Source organism: Hyperoodon ampullatus (genome assembly GCF_949752795.1).
Source record: "Hyperoodon ampullatus genome assembly, chromosome: 2".
NCBI classification, from domain to species: Eukaryota; Metazoa; Chordata; class Mammalia; order Artiodactyla; family Ziphiidae; genus Hyperoodon; species Hyperoodon ampullatus.
In genome coordinates, this window is record NC_136915.1 from 87,360,879 (window position 1) to 87,384,571 (window position 23,693).

General features: G+C 34.5%; 1 protein-coding gene across 1 annotated transcript in view; it reads right to left on the bottom strand.

Annotated features, from left to right (window-relative positions):
- The window catches only part of DPYD (dihydropyrimidine dehydrogenase), a gene marked incomplete at both ends in the record, with an annotated part of 823,320 nt that overhangs the window by 474,301 nt on the left and 325,326 nt on the right, over positions 1 to 23,693 (bottom strand). The gene's annotated exons all lie outside the window — the stretch shown is intronic.

Consider the following 23,693-nt stretch of genomic DNA (forward strand, 5'->3'; position numbering starts at 1 on the left):
GAATGAATAATCCAGTTTTACTTTAAGAGATGAAAAACATGACAGAACAAAACGCAGTCATTAAAATAAACATTTGAAAAATGTGGTAACAGACTGTAGTGAAAATACAGTATTAAATAAACTAGCAGGACATAAAACACTGTGTATAGTAATGATTTAAGTTTTATAAAAATATATAAACTATATAATCTGAACAGTAATCATTTCTGGTGGTGGGATTGTGGATATTCTGGGTTTTTAAAAATTATTTCCTTATTTTCCAAATGTTCTATAACATGCATGTATCAACTAGTTAGGAAATAATTGCCAACATTTTGAAAAGAATATGAATAGCTGGTTAAAATGCTTTCAAACTACAAATGAAGTAAATCTGATAGCTTTCACCCCATTACAGGAAAGCTTTTCATCTCAATTCCAAAAGGGGGAAATTTATAGTTTAATGTTATTTACTATCCAAATCTCAGTCTACCAATAGGCCATTCCACAGAAATAGGAGTTTATTTCATAGTTAAATGAAAGCCAATGGTAGCTGCTGGTAGACACACAGAGTAAAAAGCATGGCCCAGGAGATGAGTTTTGTTGTGTGCAATAAGGTTGATACTGTATCTGACCTGAAAACTGAAGGTGCTGGTGGATTGAGTGCATAGCCAGCAATAAACCACTGCTGTCCCTTCAAATTAAATCAAACATTTTTCTTTCCTGTCTAGCACCTCTTTCATTTACTCACCCCCAAAAGATTTGCCCTTTGTTTTTAGGTTATTTGAAGAACATTTTTTTAAATTATTTTAATTATCTAAGAAAGTTAGGCAAGTCATTTGACTGGTCTTTGCTCTGGCTTCTCTATAAACAAAACGGGGCTGATTTTATTTCTTCATTTTCTGACACAGAGGAATATCCCTTAGTCTATTTGTAACACGGAAACTATTACATAAATGTGTGGTTATATATATTAATGTAATTCTTTTCGAAGGACTGAGATGGGGGTGGTTACAGTTACATAAATACAGCTGAATATGTACTTGAAGATTCTAATGACAAAACAATTTTTCTTGAAAGCTATTAAAAGATGATTGTAGTTTAAGCTACACTTGATTAGTGAAACCAACATGTATCATTTTATATATATATATATAAAATATATATATTTAAATAACAAGGACCTGTCTCCCCTTTCATATTACTATACTATAGAGATTGCATATGTTCTATGGTACTTCATTTTCCCATTTTCCTGTTAAAAAACCACAACAAGGAAAACAATGTGAAGGGTTTTGCAATTTCAAGGTAATATGATAAGCAAAAACCTGTAAGACAGGCCAAAAACAAAGCACAGAGAATATAAGTGGTGGATAAGAATTCTACAGTTTCTGGTAATGAAGTCTAAGATCCTTCCTTTACTAATTCCTAATCTGAGCTTTTTCATTACTTGCCATGGTTAAGGTAAAAGGGAGATTTACATCTGTGCTTATATTCTATGACCCACTGCTAAAATAACTGCTATATAAAGAAATGCAAGGCATTCGTATTAAACACACCACCTGACCCATAGAGATGACTTTTTCTCTCCTGCAAGAATTATTTCACAAGAAAAAAGCTTCGGTAAAATTTAAATTTCATTTTTTCACTTGAATCATACACTGACAAGGACAACTGAGTTTCCTGTGCTTTCACCCCACTCTGCATTTATCACTATAATGAATTTAACATTTACTGGGTCAGATTCTCCCTGTAAATGTTCAAGAGGGCACCAGCTAAATGTTCTGACCTATAGATACTGGCTTGAGGACAGGAAAAATGAGCCAGTAACTGGATGGGATGATTATGATTGGGTTATCTCTGCAGCCTATTTAGCCACACCTCAAGTCATGCTCACTTTTAGATTCCCAGTGTCCACGGAGCCCTTCTCCCCTACCTGGGTAGCAGATCATCTATTAGGACCATGTATCTGAAGCTCTGCTCACATACTCTTTGGCAGTCCAGCCCAGCTGGCAGAAGTACCCTATTCTCTGCTAACTATGATGCTGCTGGGTGATTAGGAACAGGGTCTTTTTCATCAGACAGAGTTTGGTGTGAGTTCTACCTCTCCCATTTATCTGATTGTGATCTTCTGTAAGTTCCTATGACGGTTAGTTTTATGTGTACATAGCTAAGTACACACATCAAATTATCCAATCAAACACTAATCCAGGTATTACTGTGAAGGCATTTTATAGATGTGGTTAATATCTATAATCAGTTGATTTTAAGTAAAGGAGATTACCTCAATAATCTGGATAAGCTCCATCCAATCAGTCCAAAGGTCTTAAGAAAAAATTGAGGTTTCCTTAAGGAAGAAGAAATTCTGTCTGTCTGCTGGCCTGGCCTACAGATTTTAGATTTGACAGCTCCCGCAATTGCATAAGCCAATTCCTTGAAATAAATCATACCACTCACTCACTCAATCTATCTATCTATTTATTTATCTATTTTATATATGTCTTAAAGGCTTTATCTTTCTAGAGAGCCCTGAAACAATTCATTAATTGCTCTGATCTTCTACCTCTGCATTTCTAAAACAGAGGTAATAATTATATTTCTCTTCTCTCATAGATGTGCGACTTAAAGGAATATTTATCTATCTATCTATCTGTCTATCTATCCATACATATATATATAAAGCTTTGGGACCTGGCACATAGTGAATGCTCAATAAACACTATCTATTAATATTAAGATAGGTTTATTATTCTGTAGTTTATAATTTTTTTTTCAAATTCCACATCTTGTGGCCAGGAAGAATAAATCTTAAATCAAAGTAAAGTATTAAAACCTTAGCAAATTTAAACAAAGTGCTACAAAAGAAGAAAAATGAAGCAACCTTAAGTGAAATATGAAAGATAATGAAACTTGCAAATACCCATCTATCAAAGGAAGATTTCCCTGAGAGTAGGTGGCATATTAATAAATAAGGTATGTGTCTATACCAGGATGATTTCAAAATGACACTGAAATGACTTTTTAATTCACCTTTCAGTGGGAAGAAGGAGGTTTATGAATAAAGAGGAATTGACAAAGATTTGACAAAGAAAACAGCTCAGGGTAATATACATATAGTGTTCTTTGTCTTTCAAGAAGGCCAGATAGCTTCTTTGTTCCCCTAGAATAGTTACTGAAGTTTTTGGTGTTTCAGCATGCATTTATACAAAGGAACACCTTCGTAAGACGTACTGAAAGATAATCATTTTCAAGTTCTCCAAAAAGAAAAGAAAGAAATAAAATGTTGCTTATACTACAGAAAATCTAACTTAACATGTATTGATTACTTATAGGCACTGTTCTAAGTGCCTGACATATAGGTAGGTGATTTTTATATACTAACTCATTTAATTCTCAAAACAACTCTAAAAGACAACTCGCATTATTATCTGCATTTTAGATATGAGGAAACTGAGGCACATAAAGATTAAGTAACTTTGCTGAAGGTCACAGACAAGTAAGTAGTAATGCCAACTTCTAACCTGGATGGTCTGGCTGTAGAGTGTATGCTTTAACTTCAAAGTTCTGGCTTTGTCATGTATAAGGTTAAAATTAAGCCCTGTTATAATGTGTTGCTACATAACAAGTGATGTCTAAAGTAATCATTCAACATATATGTATTAAGTTTCACTGTAAGGCTATGGATACGCATACAACACAGCATGTTCCAATCTATTTTTTTTTTTTTTTTTTGCTGTATGTGGACTTCTCACTGTTGTGGCATCTCCCATTGAGGAGCACAGGCTCCAGACGCGCAGGCTCAGCGGCCATGGCTCACGGGTCCAGCCGCTCCGCGGCATGTGGGATCTTCCCAGACCGGGGCACGAACCCATGTCCCTTGCATTGGCAGGCGGACTCTCAACCACTGCGCCACCAGGGAAGCCCAGAATGTTCCAATCTAGTGGTAGAGAAAAGACTGGCTGCTTCTCTGGGCTGCATCTTTGTTTTGCGATTCTTTTCTCTAGCACAATTCCTCTCTAAAATGTCTTCCTTCTTAACTGCATTCCCCTTGGGTATCTGCTGGTTATTTTTCAATATTTGATATTCTTTGAAATCTGTATCTTTGCTTTGTTTCCAAAGCACCTCCCTCTGAAACAACTACAGAATAAACAACAGCAGTGTATTTAGTAAATTCTTTGTACTCATATTAAGTTCTGCACAACTTCAATTAACATTAACAAGATATTAAATATTCTGTTTTGTGTTATCATCTAGTAAGTAACAGATGAGAAATAAGTTTCTGAGGCTGAGTCTTCATAGCTATTGTAGGACGTGTTTAAGAATTTCTCAGATTTTATAATGTCTGCATGTGTTATTTCACTGGGTCAACTCATTCAGTGTTAATTGAATTGAGCAACAATTTGTGTGACGCCTCTCATTCTTGAAGGCATTCACTTGAATGACAGCTAAGCCGTCATGCGGAAGATGGTGATCAGACAGACGTGTCACGGGAGACAGCCTCACACATCCCATCGAAGTGGAGAAGACAGCACAGAACATTGTGAGACTGCCTCAGGTTCCTGGCTTATGGAAATGGGCAATGTTCTAGTATTCTGAACTCTCTCTGCAGGTATACTGTTTTGTTATTTCACACAAGTGCTTTTTCAATAAGATTTTAGTAGACATATAAAATCCCTCTGATTATGTCCTACTCTTAAGTTTACTGGCTGAGCACAGCAAAATGTAGTTGATGGCAAATGTCCTAAGTTTTTCACTTTTCCAAGTACTTTTGTGTCTGAGATTTTGCTGTCTTCTCAAAGAAGAAAGCACGTTGTGTGATCTCAGTCCTCATTGCTAAGCCTGGTTTGGGGAATGGTGCTGCATGAGGAAGAATATTAACGTGAAGATTAAACATGGATTCATTAAACAAACCCTCACTAAGGGACACGAGGCTATCTACCACAGCTATGCAGTTGTGTCTTTGTAAGAAATGTCCCTGTGTAACCATTGTTTTTCTTTATTTTTGTTTATTAAATCTTTTAAAAATATCTTAATGCCAACTGACTTATTTCTATCATTTGTAAATACAGTGTACTAAATAAGAGTGAAACCTCTAAGTCAGACTTTCTGTGTTAAAATTCTCATTCTAGCTCTTACTAGCCATTGACCTTGGGCAAGTAAATTATTCTTTCTGGGCAGCAGCAGCCTCATCATGGAATTGTTAGGAGAGTAAAATGAAAACAATATATGTAAAGCTCTTTGCATAGATGTGAAATAAATGTTTCCTTTTATTTGCATTCTCTCCCTAAAAGCCTTTGTCTGATACAATGAAAGGATACATTCGGATAGACATAAATTAAATGTTCATCTAATCCATCATATACACAATTCACACTGTTGGCACATTTTAGTGGTCAGTGTTGGACAGATTGGTTAGAATGAAAGGCTGTGGTAAGACAAGGGTATTCCTCTAACCTCATTCATTCTACAGACTACAATGGCTGCAAACCATATGTGCTTCAAGACCAGGAAATAGCAACGTTAAGACCCTCTGTTGGTTAAGGCATCATTCAAATTGCAGCAGTTAGTTAACATCCTGCCTGAGAGAACACTGACCTAGGAGTCTGGAGAACTGGGTTCTAGTCTCATTATATCCCCTTTCTAGCTGTACTTGGGTAAAATTACTTTTAATACTGTGGCTGTCAAATTCCTTTATTTTATCTAATTATGTTTTATTAAGGTATAATTGACATATATTAGTTTCAGGTGTACAACATAAAGATTCAGTATTTGTATATATTGCAAAATGATTACCACAGTAAGTCGAGTTAACTGCCTTGATTGGAACGAAGATATCTCTGACTTATGTACAGGGTTGCTCTGAACTGAGGTGGAAAAGTACACATAGAAGCACTCTGGTAAATCTAAAACAACATTCAAATGTAAGTCATTATTACTGTCTTGGGTAAAATATAAGAACTATGGAAAATAAAGACTCACATTATAAAAGATTCATAGTATACACTTTCACAAACAGAAGATACTGCAATTAATCATAAGAAGATATTTAAATGGCTGTACATAGATATGTAAATGTAGGTATAACTCATAAATACATGTATTATGGATATATGTGTTTATATACTTACTAGAAAAAGTAAACTATTTCGATATCAAGGCCAAACAGTTGAAATTACAATATGGAAATAAAATATTCTTTTCAAGGGCCTAAGCATTCCACAATTTCACAATGGATTATAAAGTTCTTCATCTGTCACTTAAAGATCACTTATATGACTCAAAGGATTTACTTCCAAGGGAAAACAGTGCCGTAAGGTTTATCATTCTAGGATCTATATATGGATTAGAAAGAGAACAGATCAATGATGCCCTATTGTGATTCTTTTCTCAATAAAACTCCCCATCTTTTTCTGACAACCCACTGTAAATGCGTTTAGCTCTTGGGTGTTCAGACTGAATTCAGAAAGAGTGGAGTGATTCAATATAACACATATGAAATCAGATCACCATATATCACAATAGTATTCATTTCATTGATTTTTCAAATCCCCATTAAATATCTGTTCTGTATAACTGCTCTCTAGTCTCTCTCTCTCTCTATGTGACCACAAGCATTAATTGTATGGATCACATAATTCGTTAGAGCATAACAAGATGAAGAGCTTTTAAAAAATGTTATGAATGAAATCACCATCTCAAATCATATTTTTTCCCATTACACAAGGTATTTTTCTGTATAGAAACATATAACAATAATGACATCCAGGCCTAAGAGGAGTAAAGAGCACTCATACAATTTTGAAAATTGGAGAGACACTGAACTAAGATCTTCTTTTTGTATTTAATTATGAAAACAGTATAATTTTAAAAGCATTGGAGAAGAGAATAAAGTAAACAAATGTAATAATTCCTATGAAGTTACAAACGTATTTCAGTTTGCTTTTATGATTTCATGTAGAAAATATGTACAAGTTCTATTATACCAACGAGATCAGTTCATAAAATTTCATATTAGAACTTAATATCAGGCTCCAATTTAGAGTTTGTATGGGTGACAGACAATATAAACATATTAATAAAGCAATGTGTTCACAAAATCAACACATATGAAGTAAACTGAATCTAAGTGGTTAAAATTCTTCTAGAGGATTTTTAATCTGTAATAAAATATCTAGCAATTTCATATAACAAAATGAGAATAAGGTTCACTATGCATTTGTAGTCTCATAATTTTTACTCCTTTTACACATTTGGAAAAAATAGAGAGAGAGAGAGAGAGACCTTATTTTAATTAATAAAATATTTTCCAAGAACTCAAAGATGGATAAAATATCCTTGAGTGTTTTCTACTTTCCTGATAAATAACTTCTATATTCAGGATCCACCTTATCTATTGTTCTTTCTACATAAAGGGACATATGAAGGAAACAAAACAACAAAATCCTGGACCAAAAAAAAGAAGATGAACTATTTTTCTTTATATTTTTGTAATCCAATTTTCTTGTAATTAGCAGAAGTTATTTTACTAACTAAAATTTAATTTTAATATAAAAATAAGATCTCATTAAAATCCCTCTTCTAGAAAACCTATGTTAATGTAATTTTCTTTTTCTGTCACAAAATTATACATATCCCTTTGATTTTTGGTATTATTTATTAAAGTGTGCTTTATCTCTTGGGCCTTTTCTATTTGTTTTCCTCCCTTCTCTTTTCTCTGTTTCTCATTCTCATTTGGCTTTTGGTATAAAACAATTTCCTTCAATTTTAATCCTCACATCATGAAGTAAGGGTAAGCAAAAAAATTCAAAGAATATGCCTCAGGCGAAGATTTTTTTTTCTTAATGACTGGAATTCTTAGATGGTGTTAGAAAATTACTATTTAGGACTATGTAAGTATACTACATTCCAAAGTAAAGAAATCATTAATAATAAAATACTAAAAAGGAACAGTTATATTACAAAATAAATCTACCAGGCTTACAAAGAAAACAAATTTGCTACAGCTACCTGCTGTGGAGATGAGGCGGTAATCCCAACAGCAGGAAATAAAAGAGAAGAGAGGAGAAAAATACAAAAGCACAGACATTAAAAAAGTAATTAAAACACTTATCTCCATCGACATACATTACGAAAAAAACCCTCAACCAACCACCTAACACCATACTTTATTGAACTGCACAGCAGGAAACAGCATTAAAGCTGCCACTGTAAACACACATTCTGTAGAAGGGAGAACACCCCTTTAAAAATGTAATCTCAAAAGTATTACTAATGTGTTAATCACCAGTAAATGTACCATATATTCATTGTATTGTATTAGTTACTTTCTCAAAGGTATTTATTAATTGTACTTCTAAATTTTTTACTCAAATAAATTCTTAAATATACATACTGGTAACCTGTTTATTTGTAATCGTTGTAATGAATTTTACAGCTATATTGTGAGGCTAAAATATTCTGTATATCAAAAACTTTATGTAAAATTTTTTAATATAACATGCATTTATAATAGATAATGCAGTTAAACTGTTTTCTTTAAAGCCAAACTAATCTTTGCTATAGTACTGAAATAAAAAGAGTGAAACACAATGCAAGAGTTGAGGCCATGGATTAAAACTGAAATGAAAGCTAAGAATCATTCTGAATTACCCAAGTATGCTCTGGCCTTCAGAGCTCTGCAAAGTGAAACAATACAAGTCTGAGGAAGCAAGTGGCAGGCCTTAAAATAAAGACCATGCACCAAATGTGCTTGATGACTCTCTCAGCTGCTGAAACTTGTTTTTGCATCTACCTGATTCTCCCCAGGCATGTATGTGAAACAATGGAGAGCTCCCTGATTTAGAATCAAAAGACTTCTAATGGGCTCCTGACCTTTACTTTTTAGCTATTAGCTATAAGCTCATGCCTAAGTCATTAAATTTTAAACCTCAGTTTTCTCATCTTTAAAATTAGATGAATTACAAAAATGCATTTCCTTATAGAACTGTTATGTGGACAAGTAAGCATAGTACAGCTCTATATTGCTGAAACAACTTAATTTTACATGTAGAAAATATAGATATTGGTTTTGCTACCATATAATTCTTTTATCTTTTAATTATGCATTTTGTTCTTTACTCAAATGATACATTTCTGTGCAAATCTATTTATCTTATTCTAAGTCACTACTGGGGTTTTTATAAATCTTACAAGAAAATACTTATCTTAGTAGATTTTTTCAAGAAATGTGTATTCAATAAGAAAAATATTAAATTATTTCCATGATTAAATATACTTGGAATGTGCTCAGTATTACCGATACATTGCTGAGTTAGAGTCTTGAAACTAGAATACTTTTCTAGGAATTCAGAAAATTCCACAAAGTAATCACTTTCCAAAGACACTCTTGATGGATAGACATGGTCAACCATTTCAGAAACATATGGTTGACACTGAACCTCAGTTTGTTCATCCACAAAATAGGCAGATTATCTAGAATCCAAATTCTGAAACTTGCCTGTGATTTTCAAGGAATCCAAGACTATGGAAACGTATCTTTGTACATGTGTGCATTTTATTGTGTATGTGTACAGGGGGTCCATACCTTTCATTATACCCACTACAGAGCCTGTGACTCAAAAATGGTTAAAGAATCACATTCACTAAGATTAATTCAACTACACCATACCACTTATCCAGCTGCCATTCCAAGTGCATGGAGTGTGGTCTCAAATGCCAAAATGCAATGAAATTATCCACACCTGACAACTGTTACACACCATGAATAAATACCGTTTTATATAAGAATTTGTAAATATATTAAGGTCTGGTAAAATAAAGTTATAGTTTTGATGTCAGACATAACTATGTTCATATTATTACTCCACTATATATTGGCTGTATAACCTGCACAATCACAGTTACTTAAATTTCAAGTCTCAATTTCCTTATCTATGAAATCAGGTAAATTAATTTAGATAATATATCTCAATAATATGATAAATGCTTACCACAGTGACTAGCATGTGGTAAATACTAGTAAATGAATTGGCTTTTATGCATTTTAACTTCCAAAATCCTATTACTTTCATACTTGTACATTCCTTGATATTTTTCTTTCTTAATACTTAACATAACTTTAATATAAAACACCACAACAACCACCAAAACTACAGATAATTTAAAAAACTTAATGCCAATTGAAATTTCCTTTCATATTGGTGATTAACCATATAAAACTTGGCAGATTCAATGTATATTCACTACATATCCAGTTCTGAAATTTCTGTTACTTAAAAAAGCCAAGCAAAACTACGGTCTATTCTGTTCAACTTTCAAATTTGGATACTAGTTGTGATTTTTAATTGTTATTAAGATAAGATGGAAATAGAAATTTTGGATGTTTCATTTATTTAAGCACTTATTCATTAATACCTATTGAGTGCCTACTGTACTTGGGATACAGAGGTACTTGGGATATACAGAGATGAATAGCTTCCAATCTAGTGGGAGAAGAACATATAACCAGAAATAGAAGAAAGCAAGATAAGTGCTATGACAAACAGATGCATAGGTAAGTGCATAGGAGCTCTTACAAAACACAGTTCACCTCAGCTGGTGACAATGATACTTATGCTCAGTCTTGAAAGATGAATGTTTCCCATGGTAGAAAAAGAAAGAGGAAGAATGGGCAACATATACAAAGGTGTGAAGGGGTAAGAGTTCAATCTGAGTGAAACTAGGGTGTGGTCAGGGGAGCAGATAGGAGAGAGGGAATAGCAAAATTTGAAATTTGACAGATAGGCAGGCCCCAGACCATAAAAGGCCATGCAAGCCACACCAAGGAGTTTGGATTTTACCCAGAGGAAACACTGCAGGGAAATGATACAGTCAGCTTTGTATATTAACAAGGACAAATTGGTAGCAGTATGTAGACCTGATTTGCAGACAGTGAGAATGAAGGAACTAGATCATGTAAGGGGATGCTGCATAAATCCAGATAAGACAGGAACACTAACCTTGTACTTCTCAACCTGGATTATTAGTAACCTCCACTAACATGGCATTGCAGGGAGTGTCCACAGCCTCAGTACAAACACAGCCTACTTTCCTGGGGCAACAATTTCAATCAAAGATAAGTACTTTAAATTATGGTGTTTATATTAAGACAAAAATGGAGATGTTGAGGAATGAAATGCAAATTTCGAATAAAATTTTACTACTTCAAAGAAATTCTGTATCTGGGATTTGAAACTGTGCCTATGGATTCCTTAGAGGTATGTTTTCACATTCTTCTCCTATTACAGTAACTTTAATGGGGAAAAAAAAAAAAGGATTGATTCACACTAAGATACTGACAGTGGGGATACATACAGGAGAATAAAAACATATCCTGAAGGTCTTTAAGGGTTAATTTCATTGGATTTGGCACCTTGCGGTTGAAAGGAGTAGAGGGAAAGGAAGGGTCACAGCTGAGCCTCAGCTTCCTGTTTCGGTGGGTTCCTCAACAGTGGTGTACTTGACTGTGGCCCAGGACAGTGGAAGAGGAGCAGATGCTAGGGCAACAGTACTGTTCCACTTTGAACATATTTAATGGAGCATGGGACATCCAGTAAAGTCATTCTACAGATAATTAACAAGTAAAATTTCAAGTCTGAAGCTCATGAGAGAAATCTGGTCTGGACCAAGAGATCTGAAAAGTATCAGCAAAGAGACTGTACTGGAAGCCATGAATGCTAATGAACTAATCCTGAGGAAAAGAAAGCCAACAGTGGAGTCCTAGATAACGTATCAACATTTAAAGGAAGAAAGAGGAAAAGGAGCCCAAATGGAAATTGAGGAGGGATCAGTCAGTCATGAGAGGCAGGAGAAAGCAGCATGCTGGAAGCCAAGAGAAGAGAGGTATCAGTTCAGACTTTATATATATATATATGTATGTATATATCTCCAGTGCATAAAAATGTACCAAGAAACAGGTGTTTAAAGAGTACTTTTGATTTTAGGACTCATCCTTCTTGAATTTTAAGTATAGTACAAGATCACTATACTATAATTTTGGAAATAAAAGCATTAATTAATTAATTAACTGTTTTTTGAGATAATATAACTAAAGGAGATTTATTGAGAGAGAACATAAAAGAGAACAAAAACAACAAAATAGAAATATATGCATTATAGCTATGAAAATCAATTTAAATGAGGCAAATCAGAACAGGAAGAGGAAACAGGATAAACCCTATACTGACACCCACACTGCAAGGTATTCTAGTGGTAATGCCTGCCAAAGTATGAAAAGATTTTGCTAGAAGAGAAACATATCACATGCCTTTCTAGGAATCAGTATCAGTGGAGAATATATTCATACTAAAATGCATTCTTAAGAAAAATGAATTAGTCAACAATGGCAACTCTGCATTAATTAAATTCTGAGCGAATAACAGAAAATGGATGTAGCTTAGCTTATATAATATTTGTTTGATTAAAAACTGCCTTTAGGGCTTCCCTGGTGGCGCAGTGGTTGAGGGTCCGCCTGCCAATGCAGAGGACGCGGGTTCGGGGACGCGGGTTCGTGCCCCGGTCCGGGAGGATCCCGCGTGCCGCGGAGCGGGTGGGCCCGTGCGCCATGGCTGCGGGGCCTGCGCGTCCGGAGCCTGTGCTCCGCGGCGGGGGAGGCCACGGCGGTGAGAGGCCCGTGTACCGCAAAAAAACCAAACCAAACCAAAACAAAACAAAACAAAAAACCCTGCCTTTAGGAGGGCTTCTTAAAGAATTTCGTCAAAACTGAAGCTTTGAATTAGGGAGCTGTTGTTCCACCTCTAGTAGGTTTGGAAATCCCACAAAAGGGCCCACTGATATGTGGTTCACCCTGCAACAAATTTTCTGACTTCTGAAAGCAAAACCAAATAATGACTCCCAGACAGGTGAAGTACATGGCCAAGGTAGCAACACCTATGTTTGCTCTCAGTTCCCCCACCTACTTGCTGTGTGATGTGTAGCAAATTAGCCTATTTCTCTGTACCTTAGCTTTTACTTTTGTAAACTGAAGCTTTTAGCACTTTGTCCCCTGAGCTTTTCCAAGAACTCTTGAATCACGAAGCATTATACAGACATAAGAAATTTAATAATAATTGAAAATATTTTCATTATAATGGAGTCTATTACATAGACGAAGAGTATCATCTTCTCTTTTACTACTACAAGGTGAAGAAACTACAGTAACAGTGGATGGTGGATTAATCAGGGAGATCAAATTGAAATTCTGGGTTGCTCTTTGGAAATGATTTAAATTCCCTATGAACTATGCAATATACACACAATCAAAAATTAAATTATACTCAAAAGCACCTGAACCACTCTAACCATGGTATAAAAGCATATATCTTGACATCATCAATAAAAATCTTACACTTTTTAAAGTCAACATAGAATAATGAATTCTATCCCAAATGCCTGTGGTTTAATGAAGTGAGCAGTCGATGTTTGATCTTTTTTTTTTTCAGTTTCTGAAATGTGATATTAGGGTCATTTCTTATAAATATTTTCAGTTTTTTTTAAAGAAGTTATAGTCTACTGCTAAGCTGTTTGAGTTCTGCTGCTTAGAGCATGGTTCATGTAAAACCAATATCAGCAATTTCATCTAATCCAATAGTTGTAAATTCTAGCCACGATGAACACTTTTGTGACTCTAACTTGCTGTCTTGCCAGTGGACTCTGTAGATTATGAAGGAGGGGAGACAGAATGCAGTTCAGAAGCTCTCTTCAGCACCCCCTGTCCTAAATTCAGGCTCAACTTCATATAAGCTCAGTACTAATAAATATTTTGAGTTAACGTTTGTAGCGTGTTTTGCCACTTAACAATAATTCTTGTGTACTGGAGCTCCACAACAGCTTTATCGGCTAGGCATCTTTATGACCATTTAAAAAATGAGCAAACTGAGGTTCAAGGCAGTGAAACAAGCTTTCTGAAGTCCCATAGCTAGTAAGTGCCAAAGCCAGAATTAATCCAGCAAAAGCTCTTAAATACAGTGTTTCTTACACCATTACATAGAATATATGCTTAGGATAGTCTATAATCTTTATTATTAGGGGAAGAAAAGGAACCATAACCTAGTCTTTGAAAATTTAGCATACAATGATCTGTGGCACCTTACATTTTCTGAATGTTAATACAGTAGTTTTATTCATAAGAAAGATAAAAACATGCTTTACAGATTAGCAGGTAATTATTCACATATCCCACCTACGCTACATTTTCAAAGATTTTAGGTAAACTATGCCTACTTAAATTTAAATGATGTCTTGTAAAAAGGATTTTCTAAGCGTTATTCATTTGTTTAAAGCACAGATCTACAATGACAAACCTATCATCAATTCATTTTGTTGAAAGGGTAATAATGAAAGCGTTATTTTCCTTCTTTCACTGCGAGTCATTTGACCTATGTTAAATCAACTCTCAAATTTTCATTCATTATTTCTACATGAAGGATTTTGCCAGCTCAAAAAAGTATAAATCTTCATTTGTCAAATTTAAACTATCCCTGTCCCAGTTGCTATCAAGGCTCATAGCTCTTATCCCTTAAAAAACAGCAAAATATTGTCAAGTCACACAACCTCCCCACAACCTCAGATGACCCCTGGAATCAATAATATTTGTAACTTGTAAGTGCACAGTTAAGGAGATCAGAAGGCAAGCGCTGTCCTCGTTAACCGCATTGAGCTGTGATACTACAGCCGACTCCCTTGTGTGATCTGTGATCAATTTTAATCTCCTGACCAAGAATAAAAGAATGCAGACTCCTGATTCTGGATTCATCTTGAAAGGAGAGTATAGATTTGTATGTCTGCAGTGGGAATGAAAGATTTAATTCAACTGGCATTCCAGGAAAGAATACATCTAAACTATCATTCCTCCTCATTACCCTCACTGCTTCCAGGGTCCTCTATCGACAGAGCTAAATACTGAAAAATGTGTACACAATGGGTTAAAAAGCAAAGCTGTCTTTGTGGACATATGATCAACTGACTACCGAAACAGATTTTATAGTGATTTGTCTTATTGCTACATGATTTAAAGTGGAATCACTTTTTCTATCTTGAATTTCCTTATAAAGGTTATAATTTTGTACCAGACTTCTCTGTGTGAAAATCTTTATGTTTAAGCAATTAAAGAATGCATAATTTACTAAAATCATCATTTAAAATAATCATGATTAGTTGTTTTCAAATCCCTACATTTAGGTACACTGTTACATTTTGGGAACTTTAAATTGCAAATTGATATGAGAAGAAAAGACATCACCAGTTTGTTAGTTTTATATCTTTATATCTATACCCATGTCTCTCTCTCTCTATGCACTTACATATATATGATAATGCATTTACAAACAAATGCAGAAATATTCTTATTTTTCTATAAAAATAAGAAATAAGATATTTTATTGTTAAAAATAAAGTGTTCTTGCAGTTTACAGGGACAATTCAGGCAATTGTAATTTGAAAATTCCCTAGTTCCTATAAAATAGCATTTTCAATATATCAGACAAAAATTCCCATTCCACATCATCACCACCATCATTGCAGCAAACAGTTTCTGAGCATTCATGATGCATCATGTACTGTGCTAGACAAAAACAAACAAACAAACAAACAAACAGAGCAAGGTGGTGAAGAACATGGACCCCAAAGGCAGAGCCTAAGTTCAATTCGCAGCTCTGCTCCTACCAAGCTGTTTGATCTTGAGCATATTAATTTGCCACCTTTGCCACAGGTCCCTCATCCATAAAGCAAGTATAAGGTCATGAATAGCACTGAACTTAGCAGAGTTTTTATAATGACTAAATGAGAGAACACAGACAAACATGGAAGTATGTGTGGTACTTCATGGGTATAAAATAGGTGTTAGCTATAATAAACTGTATTCTGGCTCATTCATTCATTCATTAATAAACATTCAGTAACTGCTCCCTATGTAAAAAGGACTGTGTTAGGAAACAAAGATGAGCAGAAGACAACAATCTGACGTTTGCAAGCTGTTTAACTTTTGGACATCAGCCTTCTTATTTACAAAATTAAGATATTAACATTTGTCTTGAAAGACTGCTATAGGGATCAAATAAAATTAATTACATAAAGTGTCAATCATAACACCAGCTACATATAGGGGGTGGTCAATAGATGTTTACTGAATGAAGGAATAACGAACTGGATGGATGGATGGATATATGTTATGCCTTAGGCAGAGAAGAAACAAGAGTGAATTAGTCATCAGCTCAGAGCACACATTTTTAAGTGAATTTCAAATATTTCTAGACTAAAAAATTGAAATATAGCAGGTAACAAGGTTTTTACATGAAGTCCTGGCAAAAAGTACATTTGTCCTGTTTCCTCCCATAGAGAAATCAGCATCTAGTGAAAATGTAAAGGATAAATATAGATTCCTTTCACAGGAGCTGCCTTTTCTCTGTTTATTAATTGTGTAATGGGTTCACAGTTCAAAAGGCCCAAATTTGGCAGTGGTAGACAACTGATATTCTAAAACCAATAAAGCAGGGTATGGTGCTATTTACCAGTGAGGAGTGATTTATTTTATCATTTGATTTTAAATATTTAATGAAATCCATGACATTTTGATTGGCTTGAAAACTCTGGGGAAAAAAAAAAAAACCCAAGAAAACAGAAGTGGGAATCATCTTGACATTTTTATTTTAAGAACAATGACTCCACCTCAGCCAACAGAAGTGAATTACTAAAGGAATCTGTTTCTCTATGTGAATTTTAGTAATGGAAAATTATGTTTATTCTGTCTCTTAAAGTGACTATTAACAAGATAGTTAAAATTTATATTGATTTGAAAAGGATAGTAACATTTTAACCTATCCAGTGTGCCAATTCAGTCCAATTCTGTTCTATGTATGCTCAAAGCTGATCAGTTTTAATGAGCTGTTCTATGAAAATAATACCACCAAGCATTCATTTTTTTCCTAGTTAATGCCATGCTAAATTAATGGTATAATGAGAAAGAACTCAGGGGTGTGCCAGCATCTTAAATGGTAAAGAAATTGGGGGCTATCAGACCCAGTCAAGTGGTAAGTAGAATGATAAATCTAATTGCAATGTGCTCAAGTAAAAGACACCCAGATCCAGGTAGAAGAGCATGAAACTCGGAGTCCAGATCTGGCAGAGTTGGGTAAGGGGCAGAAAAGAGGGCATTTAGAATAAAATCAAGTAGCACTTCTTGAACACTGGTTCAGGAAAGCTTTGTGGAACTAAAAACATTTCTTTTAGATATCTTAACAGTACTATACTATCTGACCAAAAAAAGTGCTATAAATTGACTACTGTAAATGCCAGCTTATGTACAGAACTCATCTCTTGTTTTTTTGTTTTTGTTTTTTGTTTGTTTTGTTTTTGGGTTTTTTTAAAAAATCTATTTATTTAGACTGTGCCAGGTCTTAGTTGCAGCTTGTGGACTCTTACTTGAGGCATGTGTGTGGGATCTAGTTCCCCGACAAGGATTGAACACAGGCCCCCTGCCTTGGGAGCTTGGAGTCTTACCCACTGGACCACCAGGGAAGTCCCAGAACCCAACTCTTCTTAACCGAGGATAGACTTTGCATATGTGTGTACATGTGTGTGTATAATATATATTATGATGCATGCAAACATATTCACAACTACAGGTACACAAGCAACTCCATATCTACTTACCTAGCTGTATATGTATATGTGTATGTATGGTTTAGAAGTATTAGTTAGTAACAAACATATTGTAGCTTTATCAAAAAGTAAAATACCTATCCTTCTCAAACTCTTCCAAAAAACTGCAGAGGGAGGAACACGCCCAAGCTCAACCTGATCCCCACCATCACCCTGATACCAAAACCAGACAAAGATATCACAAAAGAAGAAAATTACAGGCTAATATCACTAATGAACATGGAACCAAAAATCCTCAACAAAATACTAGCAAACAGAATCCACAAACACATTAAAAGGATCATACACCATGATCAAGTGGGATTTATGCCAGGAACGGAAGGATTCTTCAATATATGCAAATCAATCAATGTGATACACCATGCTAACAAATTGAAGAATAAAAACCATATGATCATCTCAATAGATGCAGAAAAGTTTTAACAAAATTCAGCACCAATTTATGATAAAAAACTCTCCAGAAAGTGGGCACAGAGGGAACCTACCTCAACATAATAAAGGCCATATACAACAAACCCACAGCAAACATCATTCTCAATGGTGAAAACCATGATTCGAAAAGATACATACACTCCAATGTTCCTTGCAGCACTATTTACAATAGCCATAATTCGAGAAGATACATGCACTCCAATGTTCACTGCAGCACTATTTACAATAGCCAGAACATGGAAGCAACCTAAATGTCCATTGACAGAGGAATGGATAAAGAAGTGGTACATATATACAATGGAATATTACTCAGCCATAAAAATAATGCCATTTGCAGCAACATGGATGGACCTAGAGACTGTCATACTGAGTGAAGTAAGTCAGACACAGAAAGACAAATATCATATGATATGGCTTATATGTGGAATCTAAAAAAAAAAAGGGTACAAATGAACTCATTCACAAAAAGAAGTAGAGTCACGCATGTAGAAAACAAACTTATGGTTACCAGGTGATAAGGGTTGGGGGGGAGGGATAAACTGGGAGATTGGGACTGACATATACACACTACTATATATAAAATAGGTAACTAATAAGCTGTATAGCACAGGGAACTCTGTCAATACTCTGTAATGGCCTATATGGGAAAAGAGTCCAAAAAAAAAAAATAAGTGGATATATGTATGTGTAACTGATTCACTTTGCTGTACACCTGAAACTAACATAACATTGTAAATCAGCTATACTCCAATAAAATTTTTTTTAAAAAGTAAGACAGTTAATTGACTTATCTCGTCCCCTCTACCAGCTCGAAAATCATTCACAAGAATCAGTAGGTATAGCTGCTTTAGGTAGAACGGTCTCTCTCCTTTCCTACCTTTATCTCATAACCTTCTTATAGGATAGAAGTCACCAAGAATCCATTGACTGCCATTATCAAAGGTGGTTGAAGACACCTAGACAAATTAGGGATAAGACGAACACTAGGCCAGGCTAAGTTTTAGCCAAACAATCAAGTCATTCATCACCAAATCTTTTATAACCGATGTACCTCCTGATTGGTCTGTGCCCATGCTTTGCTGGTTAGTCAATATTTGAATGTCACTCCTGGGATCTAGCCAAATTAAAGTGAACATGAGGATGAGAGGCCAGGAAATATTTTCTATGCTAACATGGCAACAAGGTGGAGTGGGATGGGGTAGGGGTAGGAGTAACAGAGAAATGAGAAGACACAGAAATACTGTCCCTTGCCTCTTATCAAAATATATAACAAAATCTCAGAGTGCTTCTATTCTTCACTCACTCCGTAATCCCTCCTTCTACCAAATGAAAGTAAATACTCCCAGAGATTTATTGTTAACATGACTTTCAAGCATTAGTTTACAACTAGAAAAAGCATGAATGGCTCATCTATTATTTGGGCCATAATTACAAATATTTAGAGTGTATCCTATTTCCACAGATCTCTCCGTAAAACCTGCATTTATATAGTAATTGGCATTAAAAGTAGAAAGGGTTAAGAGACTAACTTAATCCTGTGTTGCATTTGTTAAATTCAGCATATTAATGCAATATGATATTGTCTCTGTGGAGTTTCATTTCACATGATAAAAGAAACAAGAAGCATCTGATCAATAAACAGAAAATCAAGTTACATATTCTCACTAGGTTGCTCTAACAAGGATTAATCTCAGAAATGTTGGTGCACGCCTAACGTTGTGGCTTTTAATCCTCTCACACCAGTGGGTCTAAAATACTTGCCATTAGCACTAATGTAAAAAGAATTAATACTTTACATATGGATATCCACTCTACTCAAATGAAGGGGTTAATGGTAAAATAAGCCTTTAAGGATGTAAATGATTCCTCCCATGTGGCTAGAAAATAGCTCAAGTGTTTTTCATTTAAAATTATTAACATATAGAAACATTATTATCTCTGCAGTTAATATGCACCTCACTGAAAATCTCATGGTCTGCAAAAATTAAGGAAGGTAGCATCCCTAATGAAGTTATAAAACATATATCATTTATTAAGCAACAAATTACATCTTTAATTTTGGCTTTAATATATCTTTAATTTAAGCTTTAATCATTATATGGAAAATGCCTGCCAAAGCCCCAGGACAAATTATGTCATGGCAATAGGGTTTGTTTCTTCTACCCCCTACCTTCCACCGACCCCTAGTGCTAAACAAGGTTGTAATTGACCTCAAGCTTCCTTTTTATGAGCAGGCACTTCTCTGAAATACTGAGAAAATCAAGGGCAAGACAACAAGATATGAATGTTTTTCCATTAAGAGTCTAATTATATCTAATTTTGACATTTTTTATTGATTAATGTACAGTATTGAATAATCTAGTGAATGTTATGCGTCAGATTTTCATTGCTTAAAATGTGAAATGTTAGAATAAAAAGGTTAAAGCCAAATTAGGCATACATTTTTCTTCCCTCCCTCCCTCTCCCCCTACTTTCTTTCTCCCCTTCCCTAGATTCCTTCCTGCCTTCAATAAATATTTATTAAGCAGCCTTGATATGATAGGCATTGTTCTCTTCTGGGAAAATTTATCAAAATTTGTTTTAAATCATATACTAATTTAATGTAAAGTCTATTTGCACAATCAAAGCATAATTTCAGTTGTCAATAGTTGATAAAGTTTGTCTGAAAAACCCTCTTTCAGAGGAAAAATATTTTATGTCTTGATAATACAAGGGAATAAACTCTGTTAAGTGTGCTTATAGAAATCAATCATACTTCTCTGCAAATAATTAGGGAAGAGTGTCCATGTCATTAAAATCTTTAATCAATTCTTTATCATTGTTCATCTTCTAAGACAATGCTCATCACCTGTTTTACATAAACAGGTAGTTTCAATCACAAAATGTTAGCATTTTGATACTATATGTAGAAATTTTGATTACATACCATTTCTCAAATGGCAAATATGCTTTTCCCTGTGTAGCAGGTCGAGGTGAAGGATGAGTCAGCTGAAGGAGGAGAGATATGTTGATCCTGGAGGAAGGAGGGCAGGAGGAGAGGACAGAGGAAGGAGCACACTGATAGGTGCTGGTGAAACTTCCAAAACAACTGTTACTAATCCTGAATTGCCAGTATGTGTCTAAATCTGTTCATTAATTTTATATACATTTACAAATTAAAATTACAGTTTTAAAGAGGTAGGGTATGAATATAAACATATATAATGAATTAATTCTAATTTATAAATTTTATTATATTAAATAAATAATGAGGGTATCATTACATGTCAATTAACACCAATAGTGAGTAAGGACACAGTATAGAAAAGAAAATGAAATTAGGTTCCTTGAACATACAGAGGACAATTGCACAGAGCCAGAAATATGGGCACCATACAAGTGGTAGTTACTCTACAGTTGACCCTTGAACAATATGGGTTTGAACTGGGCAGGTTGACTTATATTCAGATTTTTTTTCAATAGTAAGTACTATAGTACTACATGTTCTGACTTTTGGTTGAATCTAAGGATGTGAGACTACAGATATGGAGGAACTGTGGATACAGAGGAACTGCAGATACCGAGGGCCAGTTATAAAGTTGTGCCTGGATTTTTGACTGCATTGATGATTGGCCCCCCCAACGCCCCAACTGTTTAAGGGTCAAATGTATTTTCTTTTGTGTATACATACAAAATTATAATTTTCTTTGAATTTTTGCTGCTGGACCATCTTTTTCCAGCTCATGAAGAGCCAGAGACACTGGATCTTACTTATAAGCCCAGCGGTATCTCTCATGGAGTCAATACTCAAATAACTGACCTATGGGAAATTTTATACTGTACCTACAAAGTTCTACTCATGGCACTGAAATATAGTGATTTAAAATATAATAAATGTTTTTAAATGAGCCAAATCTTTAAAGTTGATTTAAATTTTTTAACAAAGTTTTATAACAGGTGTATCAAATCGGGTTCCCACAAGAAACAGATTTCACTCTTAAAGGATAATAACTCCAGGAGATTTTATTTACAAAGGAAAAATTACAAAGGTGCAGGTAAGATGTTAAGGAATTACAAGGGACAGAGACCTGGGGCTAGAAGAATTAATCTAACATCAATGGTTCTGCCAGATAATCTAACACTTTCACTCTGTTTTCAGTAGATCAAGAGTCACCTATTAGATATTATAGCATATAGTATTTACAACACAGTGAGGTTATTTCCCCCATAAGTTTGACAGAGCAAAATCAAACATAGAAACTTTTTATAAAACCAGATAAAACTGAGATAAAATGTACTTCAAGGATGATTTGCTCCCAGAAGGGGCTTGACTTGTCCAAAACTGCATATTCAACTAAGTGACCAAGCTGGGGTCTGGACCCAGTTACTTGATTCTCAGATCAATTAATTTTCATTAACAATGAAATCATCATGATTACCCACCAAAAGAAATCAAATGTACATCTTACCTACTCACCAAAACATGCACCTTTCAATGTATTTTTAAAAACCATGTTTAAGTTTGAATATACAGGATTATTTAATGTTATAAGTTGCAGGACCTTGGATATCATCAGAGCTCACTGTCTCACTTTAGTAGTGAGAAAATGAAACTTACAAACTTTTTAAATATTTAGGTACCAAAAGCTAGTTAAGGGCAAAACTAAGACTTCGAGATCTTCTAATTCAAACATCGATGCTCTTTCCACAATCAAAGCTCCCTCTTATTTTTTCCTTATTTATTCTATAATGGCAGGCTTTGATCTACTTTTTCCCCCAACTTTATTGAAGTACAATTGACAAATAAAAATTGTATATATTTAAGGTGTCAAATGTGATGATTTAATACACATATGAAATGAAATGATTATCATGACCAAATTAATACATCCATCATCTCACACAGGTGTTTTTGCTTGTTTGTTTTGTGTGTGTGGTGAAAATACTTAAGATCCATTCTCTTAGCAAGTTTCAAGTGTACAATACAGTATTACTAACTATAGTCACCTTGCTCTACATTAGAACCACAGAACCTAGTCTATACTGAAAGCATGTACCCCTTGACCAACATATCTGCATTTTCCCTACCCCTCAGTCTCTGGTAATCACCATTCTACTCTCTGGTTCTATGAGTTTCACCTTTTTAGGTTCCATATATAAGTGAGATCATACAGTATTTGTCTTTCTGTGATTGACTTATTTCACTTAGCATAATGCCCTTCAGGTTCATCCTTGTTCTCACAAATGGCAGAATTTCTTTCTTTTTTTTTACTGCTAAATACTATCCCATTGTGTGTGTGTGTATGTGCATGTATATGGATATGTATATACACACACACACAATGGGATAGTATATATGTGTGTATATATACACACATACATATATTATTCATATATATATATACATATATATCACGTTTTCTTTAGGAAATGCACACTATTAGTAATCATGTAAATTGATACAGCCATTAGGGAAAACACTATAAATCTTCCTCAAAAAAATTTTTTAAGAAAGTACTACCATTTGATCCAGAAATCCCACTTCTGGGTATATAGCCAAAGGAAATGAAATCTGTATCATAAAGAGATATGTGCAGTTCACTGTTTAATGC